This window comes from Glycine soja, chromosome 10, assembly GCF_004193775.1.
Source record: "Glycine soja cultivar W05 chromosome 10, ASM419377v2, whole genome shotgun sequence".
NCBI lineage: Eukaryota > Viridiplantae > Streptophyta > Magnoliopsida > Fabales > Fabaceae > Glycine > Glycine soja.
Genome location: NC_041011.1, coordinates 4,826,733 through 4,846,442, shown reverse-complemented (window position 1 = coordinate 4,846,442; position 19,710 = coordinate 4,826,733). Strand labels below are relative to the sequence as shown.

Genomic DNA, 19,710 nt, shown 5'->3' with positions numbered 1-19,710 from the left:
CGATTAACCTAATTTCTTCTTTGATTTTCCTCTATTTAATTTCCCTGGACTTGATCACGAAACACACGGATTGAATTGTGAACCTGTTTTCTGCAGCGTAGTGTTCGGAATAGTTTCGTGTAATGTTCTGCATAGTGTGAAGCCGCCTCGTCAATGGTTTGGTGGTGTCTACTAGTTGAACATTCTTGGATTTGTCTCTTTGTTTCAATGTTTCACTTAGTTTTCTAGGTTTAATTTGCTGTGACTTGCGCTTGGGTCTTACAGGGAAGATAAGCAACGGATGTGACCGGCAGGGAGGCTGTGGAAAAGCTGTGTGGCGGAAGATTTCTGTGTGAAGCCTTAGGTTTTATGACCCTTGCATTCATCATTTTTCTTCGATGGAATCCCTTTGTTTTGTTTCTAGGTTCTGTCTGAATTTGATCATGGGGGCATATGGATTGAGTTGTTAACCTCTTTTTTCCTGGTGTAGTGTTTTGAATGGTTTTGCGTTTACAGCCTCATGCTTGATTTGGTGGTCTCTACTCCCTGGATTCTGATTTATCAGATTCTGCCTTTCGTTTCTACTTTTGGTATGAGCTTTTCTAGATTTACTTCTCCATTATTTTTTCTTAGATCTCTCTCTGGGAAGATCAGTGAATGTGTGGTGTGGGTTGTGGAAGCAGTGGCTGTCTTATTTACATGATTTGGTGATCTCAACTCCGGATTCTGAATCTTGGATTTGATTTTTGCTTTTCCAATGGTTACTGAGAGCTTTATTTATCTCTGCAATTATGGGTCAATGTGTTCTTTCATCTTTGGAAATTATTTCTCTCGGTTCTATTTTTCTTTTTCCATTAAGTGGATTGTTATGCTTCTTGCTTGTTCCCATCTTAATCGAGTTTGTGTTTTTCCGATTGATACACTTTTATTGGAATTGAAGATCTTAAGAAATTGACAAGTCTAGTGACTTTTTACGTCAATTATTTGAATTATAGAGCATCATTCTTCATTTCGTCATGGATAATCATCTATCTAATAGTTGATGAAGTTGAACTGTTTGTGTTTCATTGGTTTGCAGCACGTTAAGATTACTGTGTAAGATTGAAGATTAAAATATAAAAAGAAATCATGCCTGATACGGTGGATTTAAACGGCTAACTGTTCTCGATAAACCAAATTTCTTCTTTGATTTTCTTCTATTGTTCAATTTCCCTGGACTTGATCACGAAACACACGGATTGAATTGTGAACCTGTTTTCTGCAGTGTAGTGTTCTGAATAGTTTCGTGTAATGTTCTGCGTAGTGTGAAACTGCCTCGTCAATGGTTTGGTGGTGTCTACTAGTTGAATATTCTTGGATTTGTCTCTTTGTTTCAATGTTTCAATTAGTTTTCTAGGTTTAATTTTCTGTGACTTGTGCTTGGGTCTTACAGGGAAGATAAGCAATGGATATGACCGGCATGGGAGGCTGTGGAAAAGCTGTGTGGCGGAAGATTTCTGTGTGAAGCCTTAGGTTTTATGACCCTTGCATTCATCATTTTTCTTCGATGGAATCCCTTTGTTTTTTTTCTAGGTTCTGTCTGAATTTGAACATGGGGGCATATGGATTGAGTTGTTAACCTCTTTTTTCCTGGTGTAGTGTTTTGAATGGTTTTGCGTTTACAGCCTCATTCTTGATTTGGTGGTCTCTACTCCCTGGATTCTGATTTATCAGATTCTGCCTTTCGTTTCTACTTTTGGTATGAGCTTTTCTAGATTTACTTCTCCATTATTTTTTCTTAGATCTCTCTCTGGGAAGATCAGTGAATGTGTGGTGTGGGTTGTAGTGGCTGTCTTATCACATGATTTGGTGATCTCTACTCCGGATTCTGAATCTTGGATTTGATTTTTGCTTTTCCAATGGTTACTGAGAGCTGTATTTATCTCTGCAATTATGGGTCAATGTGTTCTTTCATCTTTGGAAATTATTTCTCTTGGTTCTATTTTTCATTTTCTATTAAGTGGATTGTTATGCTTCTTGCTTGTTCCCATCTTAATCGAGTTTGTGTTTTTCCGATTGATGCACTTTTATTGGAATTGAAGATCTTAAGAAATTGATACGTCTTGTGACTTTTTACGTCAATTATTTCAATTATAGAGCATCATTCTTCATTTTGTCATGGATAATCATCTATCTAATAGTTGATGGAGTTGAACTGTTTGTGTTTCATCGGTTTGCAGCACGTTAAGATTACTGTGTCAGATTGAAGATTAAAATATAAAAAGATATCATGCCTGATACGGTGGATTTAAAATGCTAACTGTTCTCGATAAACCTAATTTCTTCTTTGATTTTCCACTATTGTTCAATTTCCCTGGAATTGATCACGAAACACACGGATTGAATTGTGAACCTGTTTTCTGCAGTGTAGTGTTTGGAATAGTTTCGTGTAATGTTCTGCGTAGTGTGAAGCCGCCTCGTCAATGGTTTGGTGGTGTCGACTTGTTGAATATTCTTGGATTTGTCTCTTTGTTTCAATGTTTCACTTAGTTTTCTAGGTTTAATTTGCTGTGACTTGCGCTTGGGTCTTACAGGGAAGATAAGCAACGGATGTGACTGGCATGGGAGGCTGTGGAAAAGCTGTGTGGCGGAAGATTTCTGTGTGAAGCCTTAGGTTTTATTACCCTTGCATTCATCATTTTATTGTTTGTTTGTTTTGGACTGGCTATGCCTATCCAGTTTATTTTGGAATTTGATCTAGTTGTTTGTCGGTGTAAGTATAATAACCCCTCTGTTAGTGTGGGAGTTCTTGTGTGGGTTTGTAACAGGAACAATCAAAGTATTATGCATTTGGGGATTGTTACAATGTCACAGGAAGAATTTGGGACAGTGTGATTGGGTGGTTGACTCTTTGATTAAAAAAACTTCGTACCCCATTGCTCAGAGGCTCTTCGCTATGCGAAGGTATGGTTGACTCTTTGATTGGTTTGGAGAAATTCTACTGCTCCTTTTACTGTTTTCTTGATAATGGTGATGTTCATATTGCAGTATGCTGGAGTATCAATTTTGCATTCATTCTTCATACAGAAGATTAGAACTGCTAACAAGTATAGATAATGTAATTTTTCTTCGATGGAATACCTTTGTTTTGTTTCTAGGTTCTGTCTGAATTTGATCATGGGGGCATATGGATTGAGTTGTTAACCTCTTTTTTCCTGGTGTAGTGTTTTGAATGGTTTTGCGTTTACAGCCTCATGCTTGATTTGGTGGTCTCTACTCCCTGGATTCTGATTTCTCAGATTCTGCCTTTCGTTTGTAATTTTGGTATGAGCTTTTCTTGATTTACTTCTCCATTATTTTTTCTTTGATCTCTCTGGGAAGATCAGTGAATGTGTGGTGTGGGTTGTGGAAGCAGTGGCTGTCTTATTACCTGATTTGGTGATCTCTACGGATTCTGAATCTTGGATTTGATTTTTGCTTTTCAATGGTTACTGAGAGCTTTATTTATCTCTGCAATTATGGGTCAATGTGTTCTTTCATCTTTGGAAATTATTTCTCTCGGTTCTATTTTTCTTTTTCCATTAAGTGGATTGTTATGCTTCTTGCTTGTTCCCATCTTAATCGAGTTTGTGTTTTTCCGATTGATACACTTTTATTGGAATTGAAGATCTTAAGAAATTGATAGTCTAGTGACTTTTTACGTCAATTATTTGAATTATAGAGCATCATTCTTCATTTCGTCATGGATAATCATCTATCTAATAGTTGATGGAGTTTGAACTGTTTTAGTTTCATCGGTTTGCAGCACCTTAAGATTACTGTGTCACATTGAAGATTAAAATATAAAAAAGATATCATGCCTGATACATTGGATTTAAACGGATAACCGTTCTCGATAAACCTAATTTCTTCTTTGATTTTCCTCTATTGTTCAATTTCCCTGGACTTGATCACGAAACACACGGATTGAATTGTAAACCTGTTTACTGCAGTGTAGTGTTCGGAATAGTTTCGTGTAATGTTCTGCGTAGTGTGAAGCGTCGTCAGTGGTTTGGTGGTGTCTACTAGTTGAATATTCGTGGATTTGTCTCTTTGTTTCAATGTTTCACTTAGTATGCTAGGTTTAATTTCCTGTGAGGCTTGGGTCTTACAGGGAAGATAAGCAACGGATGTGACCGGCAGGGGGAGGCTGTGGAAAAGCTGTGTGGCGGAAGATTTCTGTGTGAAGCCTTAGGTTTTATTACCCTGGCATTCATCATTTTATTGTTTGTTTGTTTTGGACTGGCCATGCCTATCCAGTTTATTTTGGAATTTGATGTAGTTGTTTGTCGGTGTAAGTATAATAACCCCTGTTAGTGTGGGAGTTTTTGTGTGGGTTTGTAACAGGAACAATCAAAGTATTATGCATTTGGGGATTGCTACAATGTCACAGGAAGAATTTGGGACTGTGTGATTGGGTGGTTGACTCTTTGATTGGTTTGGAGAAACTCTACTGCTCATTTTGCTGTTTTCTTGATAATGTCTTTAGTAGTCTCATCTTCTAATTGAATATCCTGTTCGTCACAGTGGCACGAGACCTCCCATTTTCTATAGGAGTGATTTTTTCCGCTGAAATCTGCAGGATCTTATATAAGCAAGAGCTCAGGGTTATATGATTAGTTTCTTTTATCTAGTTTTTCTTAGTTGAGATTATCTGAATTAATTTTTTATTTTCTTAGGAGTGGCAAAATTGAAGACAGGATCTTAATAGCTATCTAGATTTTACCAAATGATAATCAGAAAGAGCAGAGGACTGATTTAATTTCTTTCTGCATCGACTGCAGCACACATTGAATTTTGAACTTGTTTTTGTGCAGTTTGTGTTTGGAACGATGTTGTGTTGGTTCTTCCCACAAAACACTGAAGTTCTTGCTTAATTTAAGTGATCACCTGGAGTTAGAATTCTTGGTTTTATCTTTTCATTTTTAGACTAGACTCCTTTATGATGACAATTTAAATTGTACAGATTAATCGATGAAATGTTGCTGGGTTTTTGGTATCACTTCCATTTCCTAACTTCCCTTTAGATTTTTTATAGGGAATTTTTGAATTTCCTTTCTTTTTCTATATCAGGGCTAAAATCACCTTTTGAGACCCCGGCTCCCCCACAAATGGTACTTCTGTATTATTAATCTGGACCCAAATATTTTCCTTACTTCACTTTCTTTGTACTGATTATTTTCTTCTTCGATGTGGATCTCTTGTAATTTTCTTAATTTAACATTTTTTTTTGAATCCATATTCAAGTGCTTTTATGATTTACAGTCAAAAACAGATCTTTCATGTTACTGCTGAAGATTTCCTTTTTTGGAAATGGAGTAAGGTTAAAATAAAAACATCTCTTGTCCTATTTTCTATATTTTGTATCAAAATCCAAAGGCATCTCTTGCAGGACTTGCCATGTAATTTCTAAGAGTTTGTGTGTGTGTGTGTGTACACATACATATGCATTTTATTCTTCTTCATAGAATTATTGCTTTTTTGAAATTTGATTCTATCCTGAAAAGATTGCTTCATATGTTTCCTTGAAAATGTTTAAAGTAAAGCCTTCTTCAATTCCATGGTTCTTGGTTTTGCTATTTTAGTTCTAGGATTTATTCCCCTAATTTTGCTTTTCCAATATTAAACCTTTTCTTTTCTCAATTTTATTCATGCGCTTTTCTTAAAGTTTCCTTTTCGAATAATGACTGATAATCTGAAGAAACTGATATTTGTCTTTCTCCTCAATCATATTAATATTATTCTTCACCTGGAGATCTTTTCTGTTGAAAATGGTGTTCATATTGCAGTATGCTGTAGTATATCAATTTTGCATTCATTCTTTACACAGTAGAATGGATAACAAGTATTGGTAAATTTACTTTTTCTTCGATGGGATCTCTGTTGTTAGGTTCTGAATTTGATCATGGGGTATATTGATTGAGTCGTTAACCTACCTCTCTTGTGTAGTATTTTTAGTAGTTTTGGGTAACAACCTTGGTGATCTCTACTCCCTGGATTCTGATTTCTCAACAGCCTTGGTGATCTCTACTCCCTGGATTCTGATTTCTCAGATTTTGCCTATAGTTTCTACTTTTCAATTGGCCTAGTATGAGCTTTCCTTGATTTACTTCTCCATGATTTTTGCGTTGATCTCTCACAGAAGATCGGTGAATGTGTGGTGTATTGTGGAAACAGTGGCTGTCTTATTACATGATTTGGTGATCTCTACTCCCTGGATTCTGATTTCTCAGATTTTGCCTATAGTTTCTACTTTTCATTGGCCTAGTATGAGCTTTCCTTGATTTACATCTCCATGGTTTTTGCTTTGATCTCTCACAGAAGATCGGTGAATGTGTGGTGTGTTGTGGAAACAGTGGCTGTCTTATTACGTGATTTGGTGATCTCTACTCTGGATTATGAATCTCGTATTTGATTTATAAACTTTTCATTGGTTACCGAGAACTTTATTTATTTCAGTGCGATTTTGTGTTGATCCACCTGTGTTCAATTATGGGCATTTTACAATAGTGCTTCATGATTGTTGAGTCCCTAGGGAAGATAAGAAATGTTGTTTATGATTTATCTTCTCAACAGGAGCAATAAGGGATGGGTTTTCACTTTTGTTTCGAGAATCTGCATTTGGGTTTGAAGAACTACGCAACTCTTCTTTCATAGTTTTCTTGATAACTTTTATATGGAAGATTAGATATATCTAGGTGTTGAACTACTTGCGCTTATTTGTTTGCAGCAGGGAGTCATGAGATTTCTCTTTTGGATTGAAGATTAAATAATGAAAGATATTGTGCGATTCTTGATACAGTAAAGTAGAATGGCTAACAGCTCTGGATACTAATTTATTTTATGAGTTTCATTTGTATTATTGTATTTCTATGGACTTGTTCTCATCAGAATATATGGATTGAATTGCGATCCTATTTCCTTTGCGGTGTAGTATTTGGAATTGTTTTGTGTGGCGTCCTGCATTTCATCGAGCCTCGTGCAAATGATATGGTGTTGTCTGGATTTTTTCATTCTTGAACTTTTTTGTTTCTATCCTTCACTTTTTTTAGTGTTTATAGTTTTTTCAATTTTATTCTGTGACTTCCACTTGGGCCTTACAGGGAAGATAGTCAATGGATGTTTAGTCGGCTGGGGAAGCAGTGGTGGAGAGTTATTGTTTATTTTTCTAACAGGAACATAATAGTCAATGGATGTTTAGTCGGCTGGGGAAGCAGTGGTGGAGAGTTATTGTTTATTTTTCTAACAGGAACATAATAGTATTTGAGGCACTGAAGTTTTTGTGGAGCATTTGTTTGTTGCATATGGGGGGTTTGGAGAACTCTGTGGCTCTTCCGCTGTTTTCTAGATAATTTTTTATGCGAAAGATATATCCCAAGTGTTGAACGGCTTGAGAAGCGGAACGGGCAAGTCAGCCAAAGCAACTTTCAGGGAAGCCTGCTCCTCATCTGACTTTGTTTTGAGTTTGTCTTCGTATGGTATTTCTGTTTTCGATTGAAGATTAAATCACAAGAGTATTCTGTGATTCTTGATACAGCGAATTAGAATGGCCAACAGCTATAGATAAATTAATTTCTCTGTATTATTTTTCATCTGGACATGATTGCGAAACATAAGCAATGAATACCTTTGCTTTCTGCAATGTAATGTTTGAAATGGTTTTGTGTTGCATTGAGGCTCATGCATGGTTTGGCGTGTCTCTCTTGGTTTTTGAATTCTTATATTTTCTTTTCGTTTCTTTTGATGTTTATCATGAGCGTTTTTTATATTCTGTGTGACTTCCCCGTGGGGGGGTTAAAGGGAAGATAAGCAAATGGATGTTTGCTGGCTGTGGAAGGCAGTGGTTGGAGATTATTGATGGACTTCCTGTGAGAAAGGGTTTTACTACCCTCACATTCTTTATTTTCTTCTGTGTTTTGATGCTGTACGGTAACCTGGTAGTGTCAGAGTCGTTGTGTGTGATTCTAACAGGAATTAGTATTCAACAATTTCACCCAAAAAAAAATAATAGTAAGAGTTTTCAAGGCATTGGAGAATTTACAGAGAAATTTGTTTGTTTCATATTTGGGTTTGGAGAACTCTTTGACTTTCTCACTTTTGTTTATTCATATGCAGCATGCTGAGTCTTGATATGAGATATTTGTTGCCGATTGAAGAATTTAGAACAGATAACAGCTCTTGATGAATTGATTTCTTTGATGATTTCTTCTTTCTGCATTATTTTTTTCTTTGGATTTGATCGCAATACATTGAATTGAATTGTTAGCCTGTTTTCTGCATTGCTTTGTGTAGTGTTTTTCTACTCATCGAGCCTCATGCGTAATTTGGTGATATCTCTCACTGTTTTGAATTCTAGGATTTTCTTTTCGTTTCTGTCGTTCTTTGTTTATCATTATAAGCCATTAGTTTTTCGATTTTATTCTCCGTGACCTCCACTTGGGGCCTTGCAGGGAAGAACGACGATGGAAGTTGGTAGGATGTGGTAGCAGTTGTGGTGGAGATTTTTGGCTTACTCACTGTGAAGTCTTTGGTTTATCTTTTCATTTTTGGACTTAAAGAAAAGTGTTAACTTTTGACAAGTGTACAATCAATTGTGCTGGGTTTGGTATCACTTTCATTTGTCATTGCTATGTGGATTAGATTTTTATGTCATTTGGAACGTTGGATTTTCTGTGTTTTTCTATCAGGACTGAAGTCACCAAATATTGAGTCCCCAATTTTTCTCTCCCTTGGATTTTCTTTATTCTTCATACTGATTGTTTGCTTATGTTCTTGTTAAGTTGAAATCCAAAGGCATATAGAAAGTTAGTTGCCATGTATTCCTAAGAGTATTGTAATGGTTATCTTTTAAATGGGTCATATTAATATAAGTTTTGTTTTATATCGTGATACCTTTCTTCTTTGTTGAATTATTGTTTAATTTTTTTTTAAAAATTTTTGAATCTACTTTGAAAAAATTGCTATATATATATATATATATATATACATATAAATTCAGCTTACCTTCAATTCAGCATTTCCAGTTATTTTTTATATTGCATTCAGGCACTTGATGTCTCATTTATAGAGAAGAACAATAATGAATTTTTAGCATTTCATTAATTAGTTCCTATGTTTGGAGGTCTCATTTCTATTTGAGTTGATGATTTGAATTTCATGATTTTTGGCTTTTGCTGTTCTTATTTTAGGATCCATCAGTATTTGTATGGTTTTGCTTTTCCAATTTCCAAGCTTGTTTTTCTTAATTTTATGATTTTCTATTTCTATTCAATTATGTAAATATCATTTAAATGTTATCTTCTGTTGATCGTGGATATTGGCTTTTTTCTGCTCAAGTTCATTCATTTGAAGCATGTGCTGATTTATTATGTTCATGAGATTTCGGTGTGTATCAATTTGCCATCCGTGCAGCAAATTAGAATGGCTAATAAGTCTAGATGAATTTGATTTTTCTTCAATGGGATCTTCAGTAATGTTAGTTTCTGAATTTGATCCTGAGGCATATGGATTGAGTTTTAAACCTTTTTTTCTTGCATTATAGAGTAGTTTTGTTTTGCATTCTGCATAGCATCCAGTCTCCGCATGATTTGGTGATGTCTACCCCAGATCAAACTCAAATTTGTCTTCACAATTTTCTTGGGTCTACTATGGGTGTTTCTTGACTTACTCTATGGTTTCTGCTTTTGGTCTCACAGGGAAGTCAAGTAGTGGTAATGTGGTGTTGTGAAAGCAGTGGCTATCTTATTACATGATTTGGTGATCACTACCCTGGATTTAGAATTCTTGGAATTTGTCTTTTGCTTCATATCTCAAATTACTTCTCCTTTTTTTGTGTTTGGGTCACATGGTGGGGGTTGGCTGTTGAAGGCTTGAAGCAGTGGCTATCTTATTGCTGGTAACCACTTGATTTAATCATCTACTTGTATTTATTCATTTGCCGCATGCTAGATTCCCGATGAGTTTTATTTCTGCGGTGTTGCTGATTGCAGATTGAATCAATAAATTGTTATGCCTTTCTGGATTCCAGATGTTTTATTTCCATGGTGTTGCTGATTGAAGATTGAATTAATAAAATATTATGCCTTTTTGGCAAACGTGAACTAGATCTGGCTGCAAATAAACCTAAATGTCTTGTATGACTTTGTTTATATTTTTCATTTTCTGGATTTGATAAGGAGAGAATGAGTAGAGAGAGAGAGAGAGATTGGGTGGGAGAGAGTGAGGTCCAGGAGAGAGAAAATAGTGAGTGACAGAAAGAGCTTGAGGGAGGATCCCTATCGGATTCATGCCGAAAATAGGATTGGTCAACAATCGAGCGACAATCGAGCTACTTGGAGAGGGCGGAAAGACATCGCATCATTTTACTTTACTCGCTTCCCGGAGGACGCGACTGAGAAAGACTTATGGCATCATTTCAAAAAGTTCGGTGATGTAAGGGAGGTCATCATCTCCAAGAACAGGAACAAGAACGGCAGGAGCTAGATAACATTGTCTTCGGTGGCCTCAAGATGTATGTCAACACCCCAAAATTTGGGAGAAACAGTTCTCAGAAGACAAATCCAGAGGCAAAAAGAATGGAATATGCAGCACCAAAGGGAGAGGAGGCAACTAGGCAAAGGCATTTAGACCCTAGGCCACCGAAGAACAGGAACAAGAACGGCAGGAGCTAGATAACATTGTCTTCGGTGGCCTCAAGATGTATGTCAACACCCCAAAATTTGGGAGAAACAGTTCTCAGAAGACAAATCCAGAGGCAAAAAGAATGGAATATGCAGCACCAAAGGGAGAGGAGGCAACTAGGCAAAGGCATTTAGACCCTAGGCCACCGAAGAACAGGAACAAGAACGGCAGGAGCTAGATAACATTGTCTTCGGTGGCCTCAAGATGTATGTCAACACCCCAAAATTTGGGAGAAACAGTTCTCAGAAGACAAATCCAGAGGCAAAAAGAATGGAATATGCAGCACCAAAGGGAGAGGAGGCAACTAGGCAAAGGCATTTAGACCCTAGGCCAAGTCAAGGGTCGTACGCGGAGGTCTTGGTGGGAAAAAACAAAGGAGCAGGTCCAATGAGAGAAGCAGGTAGTGAAAAACGCAGGTATGAATGGTCATGGTCATCGGTGCATCTCGAACTATCGGATATAAGGAACAAGTGATTCAACGGGGCTTGGGTAGGGAGACTAAAAAACCTGGCCATATTTGACAGAGTCGAAGATGATATGTATTGGGATATTGATGATGAAATATCCCCTAAGTATATGGGGGATGACATGGTGTTACTGTTAGGCCTCACCGACGAAAAAGCAAAGCAGATGGAGGAGGAAGAAAAAGAAGGAGGGACTACACACTACACCTTTTCATTCCCTAGAAAAATGGAGTCTGAAGCTCCGCATCAGGTATAGACTCACGTGGGTCAGTTGTTGGGGGATACCTTTAATGGCCTGGGACAGTAAACAAATTAGTAAGATAGTCGCTGTCGTCGGGGACATGGTAGACGTTGATGACGACGTAGAGCTGGTTCGCAGGATGGACAGAGCTCGGGTCCTCCTAAAGACACCGTGGAAGCCATACATACAGCACATAGTCAATGTACACATCCAAGGGGAGGTGTACAATGTGCATATAGTGGAAGCAATCCTGAAAGGTGCCATTGCTGGCGCCGGAGCGAGGACAGGTCATCGGAGGAGATAGAAACAGAATATAGTGATGTTTCAGGGTTCACGGCGTCGCTTGGAAATAACGAGGCGAAGGCAATATCTGATGCGGCGGCGTTCGGAAATAGTGGTGTGCAGGCAATATTCGAAGCGGCATCGCCGGCGGGGGTAACTATCTCGGCAACCACGAAGGTAAAAGATGGGCGCATGTCGGCAACCTCTCCTAAAGACGGCGCGTTGGAGTGTGAAGCAACAACACCACCGTCCGGAACACTGCTTCCCGAGAACGCGGCTTTACCCGCGGGACAAAGGGCAAACAGTAAGCAGAAGGAGAAAACCATTGCACAGTGGGTAATAAGTTCAACGGCTTTTACCCATTCACAGGTCAGAGGAAGTTGTTCACAGGGGAGCACTACGGAGACTCCAGCGTGCCATAGGAGATGATCTGGCAGAAAGTGAAGATAATTTTCACAAAATTGGTGAAAGGCAGTGCATAGGGAAAATAATCCAGTCCGTAAGGGAGGACAGAGGGTGCGAAATAGGAAATAAACAAAAGGAGAAGGCTGATGATGTCACCAGAACAGAAATTTTAAATCCAAGGGAGTCACGTGACTTTGAAGGCACAATGGAAAATGGTTTGGGCTTTGCTGCCCACACCCCCCTTGATTCTATCAAACAACAGCTCTCCAACCCACAAGCAAGTAAACTCCAGGTTTTCTCCCGAAAAAGGTATCACAAACAGAAATTGCAGCTGGGCTGCACAGATGACTCAAATACAATCATAAATAAGGATACAAAGTCTATCAACCCAAGCCCAACCAACCAACAACATGAGTTCCATGATAAATGTGAATCTGCACAAGGACAAATAATAGATATTAGGCAAGCCCAGCAAGACCAAGAGGAGACAGAAAATGCCAATAATCAGAAGCAGGAAGCAGAAGCTTTATGGACCGTGGCAAAGGCTTTGGGAGTCACCGACGGGTCATCGCAACAGAATTTTGTGAACAAACTAATGGAAATGGAGGAGAGGGATAAAAAAGAGGCACGGAGATTGGGAAGCAAGAAAGGTTTACAATGAACATTATCACATACAATGTCAGAGGGCTCGGGAGGGGGGTGAAATGGCCAGAAATAAGAAGATTGGTCAACTCACAACATATTGACATGATATGTATATAGGAGACAAAAAAGGAGGTCATTGACAAAGCTATGTGTGCCAAGCTTTGTGGGGGGATTCTGAAGTCAGTTGGGAGGCACAACCTGCTTCAAATTCAGCAGGCGGACTTTTATGTATTTGGAGCGAAAGAACTTTTAAGCTGGAAGCGAAGGTTGTCGGACCTGGGTTCATAATGCTGGTAGGGAAGTGGCATCAGGAGACACAACAAATCCACACCATGTGACATCCTGAGCAAAAGAGTTTTATGGGATAATGTTAAACAGCTGAAAAACCAAAGCCAAGGGGGTTTGTGGTGCATTTTGGGCGATTTCAATAGCATCAGATTATCTTCAGAATGATTGGGAGTCTGCCAAAGAGGGATGGGGGAAAGCCACAACAATGAGTTCAACAGATGGATAGAAGACATGGAGGTCGAGGAAGTGTCATGGTACAGATCGAACAGTATAGCGAGGAGTAAGTTAGATAGATGCTTGGTTTCTCCAGAATGGCTTGCAAAATGGCCAGGAAGCACTCAACATACATTGGATAGAAACTTCTCTGATCATTGTCCAATTATGCTTAGATCCAACTATGTTGATTGGGGCCCTAAACCGTTTAGGATTCTGGACTGTTGGCTCTCGGACAATTCATTCAAGAAAATTGTTCAGGAGTCGTGGAGTTCTAATCAACAAAAGTGGTTGGGGAGGATACGTGCTTAAAGAAAAAATCAAAAGGTTGAAACAAAGGCTGAAGCAGTGGAATAGAGAACAGTTCGGTGACACCTTTAAGAAATTCAAGAAAATTGAGGAGGAGCTAAACAAATTGGAGACCGACACAAGTGATAGACACTTAACCCCTCAAGAAATGCTGACAAGGAAACAACTTCAGGAAGATCTGTGGATAGCGGCTCAATCACATGAGTCTCTACTCAGGCAGAAGACGAGATCTAGATGGATAAGAGAAGGAGACTGCAATTCAAGGTATTTCCATTTGCTGATGAATGCCAACCATAGAAATAACTGTTTGAAAGGAGTGATGATTGATGGATCTTGGAGTGAAGACCCGGTCAAAGTCAAAGAGGCAGTACGATCAAGTCAGACCATGGTTGGATGGTATAGTTTTCCAGGCCATAGACAATAAGCAAAATGACACTAACGGAGCGGTTCAAGGAAGATGAGGTGAAAAGTGCCGTGTGGGAATGCGGAAGTGAGAAAAGTCCAGGTCCAGACGGTCTCAATTTCAAATTGGCATCTAATAAAATCGGATGTCCTTCGATTTTTAGATGAATTTTATGTCAATGGAAGATTCCCTAGGGGCGGTAATGCATCTTTTATAGCCCTTCTTCCCAAGGTGGCGGAGCCACAAGTTTTGAATGATTACAGGCCTATATCATTGATAGGGTGCATTTACAAGATAGTGGCCAAGCTACTGGCCAACAGATTGAAGAAGGTCATGCCATTCATCATAGATGAAAGGCAATCTGCTTTCATAGAAGGAAGACATTTGCTACATAGCACAATAATAGCCAATGAGGTGGTTGAAGAAGCTAAGAGAGGTCAGAAGCCTTGCATTGTATTTAAGGTTGATTATGAGAAGACATATGACTCAGTATCATGGGATTTCCTATTTTACATACTGAGAAGGATGGGTTTTTGCACCAAGTGGATTCAATGGATTGAGGGATGTATAAAATCCGCATCTATCTCAATATTGGTGAATTTCATGCCCTTCGCATGAGTTCATCCCACAGAGAGGACTAAGGCAGGAGGACCCATTAGCGCCCTTCCTATATAATATTGTGGCTGAAGCTCTAAATGGACTAGTAAGAGAGGCTATGGGGAAAAACCTATGTAGGGGATTCCAAGTGGGAGTAAACAAAGTGGACATCAACATCCTTCAGTATGCGGATGATACAATATTCATTGGGGAGGCATCCATGATGAATGTAAAAGCAATCAAAGCAATACTGAGGACCTTTGAACTTGTCTCAGGTCTCAAAATCAACTTTACAAAAAGTAGTTTTGGAGCAATTGGCATGTCGGAACAATGGAAAAGTGAAGCAGCAAAGTATCTCAATTGTAGCTTGTTGACCATTCCTTTCATCTACTTAGGCATACCCATTGGAGCAAATCCAAGAAGGTGTCAAATATGGGATCCTGTACTCAACAAGTGTGAGAGAAAATTAGCGAGATGGAAGCAAAGACACCTTTCTTTTGGGGGGAGAGCGACACTCATACAGTCAGTACTAACATCCATTCCTATATATCTCTTTTCATTTTTCAGGGTTCCTAAGAGAAGGTGGTGGACAAGATGGTACGTTTACAGAGAAAATTTCTATAGGGAGGAGCTGCAGATCAAAACAGCCTGGGTCAAATGGGACACTATTTGCCTTCCAAAAGAAAGCGGTGGGTTGGGGATCAAAGATGTAATACTTTCAATCTTGCATTGCTCGCAAAATGGAAGTGGGATTTATTTCACCATCATGGGCAACTGTGGGCCAGGGTATTGGAGTTCCAATATGGCGGATGGAAGGGTCTGAATGAGGCACCCAGAAGCAACAGCGAGTCCATATGGTGGAGGGATTTAAAGATGGTCTTTCATCATTCAGGACATGGTGAGGCATTGCAGAAGAGCATAGAGTGGAGGGTTGGATGTGGTGACAGAATTAAGTTTTGGGAGGATAACTGGGTTGGAGGAGATAAAGCATTATTAGCAAAATACCCTAGGCTGTACATTATTTCTAATCAGCAAAATCAAAATATCCAGCAGATGGGGAGTCACAAGGATTCAGGGGGGGAATGAGAATTTACTTGGAGGAGAGCACTATTTGATAATGAAATGGACGAGGCTGTCTCATTCCTTAATGAAGTGGAAAGCAAGCTAATTCAGCCACAAAGACGTGATGAGTGGGTATGGGTGGCAGATCCTAGCGACCACTTCACAATCAAAAGTGCTTATTATGTGATGAGGAAGGGTATATCAGAAGGGACAGCGGATGCAGCTTTTGACGAACTGTGGAAGATAAAAGTACAAAATAAAATTCTAGCTTTTGCATGGAGATTGCTTCAAGATAGACTACCCACAAGAAGAAACCTTCATAAACGCTAAGTGGATGTACGTATGTATGTGTGTGTGTGTGTGTGTGTGTGTGTATGTATTTGTCTAGATATATTATATGTTCTTTTACATGTTATTTAACATGTTCTTTTACATTGAGGAACAGTGAAAATTTAGAAGCAAGTTTGAACCAAATGTGAATTGATTATGTGAGTGTCTCATATATTTCCTAGGAATATAGCTTTTATTTGAAGGACCTTGTACTAAAATAATGAATATTTCTTAATAGTGTCTTGTTAGTAAAATTTCTCATTATGTGGATAAAGACATGTAGAAGTTTGATCCAAATGTGAATTGACATCTATGTGAGTTTGTCATATATTTTCTATAGGAATATATTTGAAGGATCTTGTACTAAAATAATTGATATTTTATGATAATGTCTTTTTAGTAAAATTCCTCATTATGTGGATAAAGACATGTAGAAGTTTGAACTAATGTGAATTTACATCTATGTGAGTTTGTCATATATTTTCTAGGAATATAGCTTTTATTTGAAGGATCTTGGACTAAAGTAATGGATACTCCTTAAAAATGTTTGACATTGAAATGTTTACGACATTTCATCATAATGTTGATAATGTTAAAATTATTGATAACAATGTTGAATTACTGATACTTAGATTCAAGTCATGTCGATGGGTTATTAATTTTTGTAATTATTATTGTAAAAATTATATTTTTGGGATACATTTATTAGAATGCTGATAATGTAATTTGTAATTGACAATAATGCTGAAACTTCATTTAAGTAAGGCATGGCAATGAAACCTTTACCCGTGGATATTCGTCCAAACTCGTCCCGATTTTGACGAGAAATACTCGAGTTGATCGGGTTAAGGGATTAACCAACTTTTTTAATCAGGGACAGGGATGTCACTACCCGTTTCATGCCCATTCTCGTATCCGTCCTGATGATGAAATTATTAAAATTTTATTAATTACTTGTTAATTTTTTTTATAATTATTACATAGTTTAAGATTATTTTATTGATAATTTTTGTAGACAAATGCGCTGCAAATACAAATAGTTAAAAATAAATGTGTAACAATCAATTTTTTTTAAACCGAGGACAAGGATACCTGATACCCGAGGGTATGAGGATGGGGTAACAAATTTTAACCTATTGGGTATCGGGAACCGCTACGGGTGTTGGGGGGTCGGGGACTGGGGATGCAATACCCGTCCTCACCCCGTTGTCATGTCTAATTTAAGTCATGTTGGTAAGATATTATTTGTGGGTTTTTTAGAAATTTTTTGGTGATGTGTTAAAATGAATTGTTCTTTAATCTAATTGAGCATTTCTTGTAATTTTGTATTGTTATTAAATTTAAACTTATACTTGAATGTAAAGGTAATTTCTAGGTAATTTTGTACATGAAAATAATTTAATAAAACTAACAAACCGTTAAAAAAGACTTCCTATTTATTAAAAACCTTTTATTCACTAATGATTTGAGGAATAATATTATAATTTGAGTTGCAAGTAGAGTTAATTTTATTAGATTATACAGTTTAAATTTATAGGTAAAAGGGTCGTTAAGACAAAGTTTGGATTAACCAATTTTTTAGGTGTGAAATGTATTCATGTACAATGTATATATTGTTGTGCTTTTTTGGATTTAGTAGGCCAAACATAAGTTCCGAAAACAGCTTACATTGAAAGATCATTCATCAGGTTGTGTCCAAATGTCGATCTCGAAGGAACAACATTGTCATGTACTCAAATTTTTGTCATGGTGAAATTTGTTCGTTACTATGCCCGTGGATGTAGGTCTATATAATGGAACTACATAATTCTCGTCTCTGTTTTTATTGCTTCTTATATTTACATCTGAGATCTTTGAGTGAATATTTCCATACGAATATGGTTGATATTAAAATGTTAAATAATATTAAACAGCAAACAAGCTACCATTTATGTATTTTTTTAAAATTATTTTAAAATTTATTGTGCAACTGTATTTTTATTCAGTATGAAAATTATACATAAATGGCTAACGAGTTGCTGTAATTTTCAAGAGAAAGTAAAAACTTACAAAAGTGAATCTTTCTTAATGAATACGAAATGCTTTTATAACTTTTAAAACGATTCAAAACAATTCATAAAGTTTAGAAATTAACATTGTCGGTTGCGAGGAGAAATGCAAAACACAGACAAAATTAGAATTACATTATTGCATAATAGAATCAAACTTAAGTATTAAGTAAGAAATTTGTGATAATAAATTTGTAACAACTGTATACTGCACACTCTGCAGTTAAAATTTAGGTATTTAAGTAAGCTTTATCTTTGAATTAAGGCGTTTTAATTGTTTATATTTGACACAAAAGTGGAATGCTTAAGCAGATTCAAGTCCTAACACTAGTAGTGTAAGAGCTTTCTTATTTCATTCATGATTTATGATATAGCTTGTTGTTGTTACTTGGGGTGAAAGAGTCATCATTTGGTAAGCATTGTTGGAATTGGAGGAAGTCTTTCCCATCATAAGGTAAACAAATATCTTAAAATTATTCCTTCATGGTATGATATATATTTTTTCTAGGGTTTAATCCGTTTTTAGTCTTCGCAAATATGACCAATATATGCTTTAAATAAATTATTCATTTTTATAACTATTATTATTTAAAAATAATAATAATAATTAGTTTAGCTATGGTTATTTTTAAAAGAAAATAAAAAACATACGGTAAATTGGACTCAAAACATAAAAAAACAAATTGGACTCAGAAAATTTAAGGCCAGACTTGACAAGCTAAAAGAAGAAAGGTTTTTACTTCCTGCACCTCCCTTTTTAGTAACAGTCGTGCTCTTTGAACCAACGATGACATGTACCAAAGTTAATGTAGTCGTTCTCCAATGGCGACATGTGGAAGACAACGTCAACCATCCCAAACCACATTGACGTCAATATCGTTGCCATCGCGCTCTTTGGTTGTTGCTCTGCCACAGTAGTCCCTTCCATGGTCTTCTTCCCAACCAACCATTTTTATTTCGTATCTGAACTCTCTATGAGATTGAATAAGGCAACAACATCTTAATTGTGATCGTGAGGCTAAGAATCATGGCATCTTGTAATATGGAAAACCTCACATTTAAACATATTCCTTAAAATAATCTGTATACTTTCTGTAATGAGTATCGTGGGTCGTTTTTTTAAATATATTTCCAAAACAAGTAATCCAGAAGTCTTTTGTACTAATACATAATACCTAAGCCTTTTGCACTAATACATAATACCTATCCTTGGAACACTAATTAGCATTCATAATAGAAACAAAAACCTTCTAGAATAACTAAAAATGTGAAATTTTAATTTTCTTCTAAGGGGTAAGAAATTGAAATTCTCTTCTTGATAGAAAATCTTTTCAAAATATTCATGTATTTTCTTTATAACCTTCATCCTCTATTTCACCCGAAAGTTTTTTGAAATTCTATTCTCAAACTCATGACTCTTTCCTCAAAGATCTCTTTATTCATGAAACATCGTCTTAGCGGAGCAATCGGGTGTGGGTCTCGGTCCCCAACGACTCTCTATTTCGCACCAATATTCTTCTTTTTAGAAACATACCAACCATATATTTTATTATCTTTTCATTCATTTCCTTCCATCCCGTTAATTTTTATTTTTTATCCAAATACAATATTTTGAAAATAAAAAAATTTGAATTAAAGTATTTAAAATTTTTAAAATTTAGAATTTTTCAAAATCATTTCCTTCGAACCGACACACCTTGATTAATAATAATTTTTTTTGGCACATATCAATCAATATAATAAATT

General features: G+C 37.0%; 1 long non-coding RNA gene across 44 annotated transcripts in view; it reads left to right on the top strand.

Annotated features, from left to right (window-relative positions):
- Positions 1–19,710, top strand: part of LOC114372076 — a 41,096-nt gene that overhangs the window by 2,480 nt on the left and 18,906 nt on the right. For 29 of the 44 annotated variants that reach the window (XR_003658140.1, XR_003658138.1, XR_003658149.1 and 26 more), the window contains one exon: positions 97–9,753. This is a non-coding gene — a long non-coding RNA (uncharacterized LOC114372076). Of the gene's footprint in view, positions 1–96; positions 9,893–19,710 lie in introns of all 44 variants that reach the window. The other 15 variants (XR_003658142.1, XR_003658128.1, XR_003658127.1 and 12 more) reach the window with 15 other exon arrangements.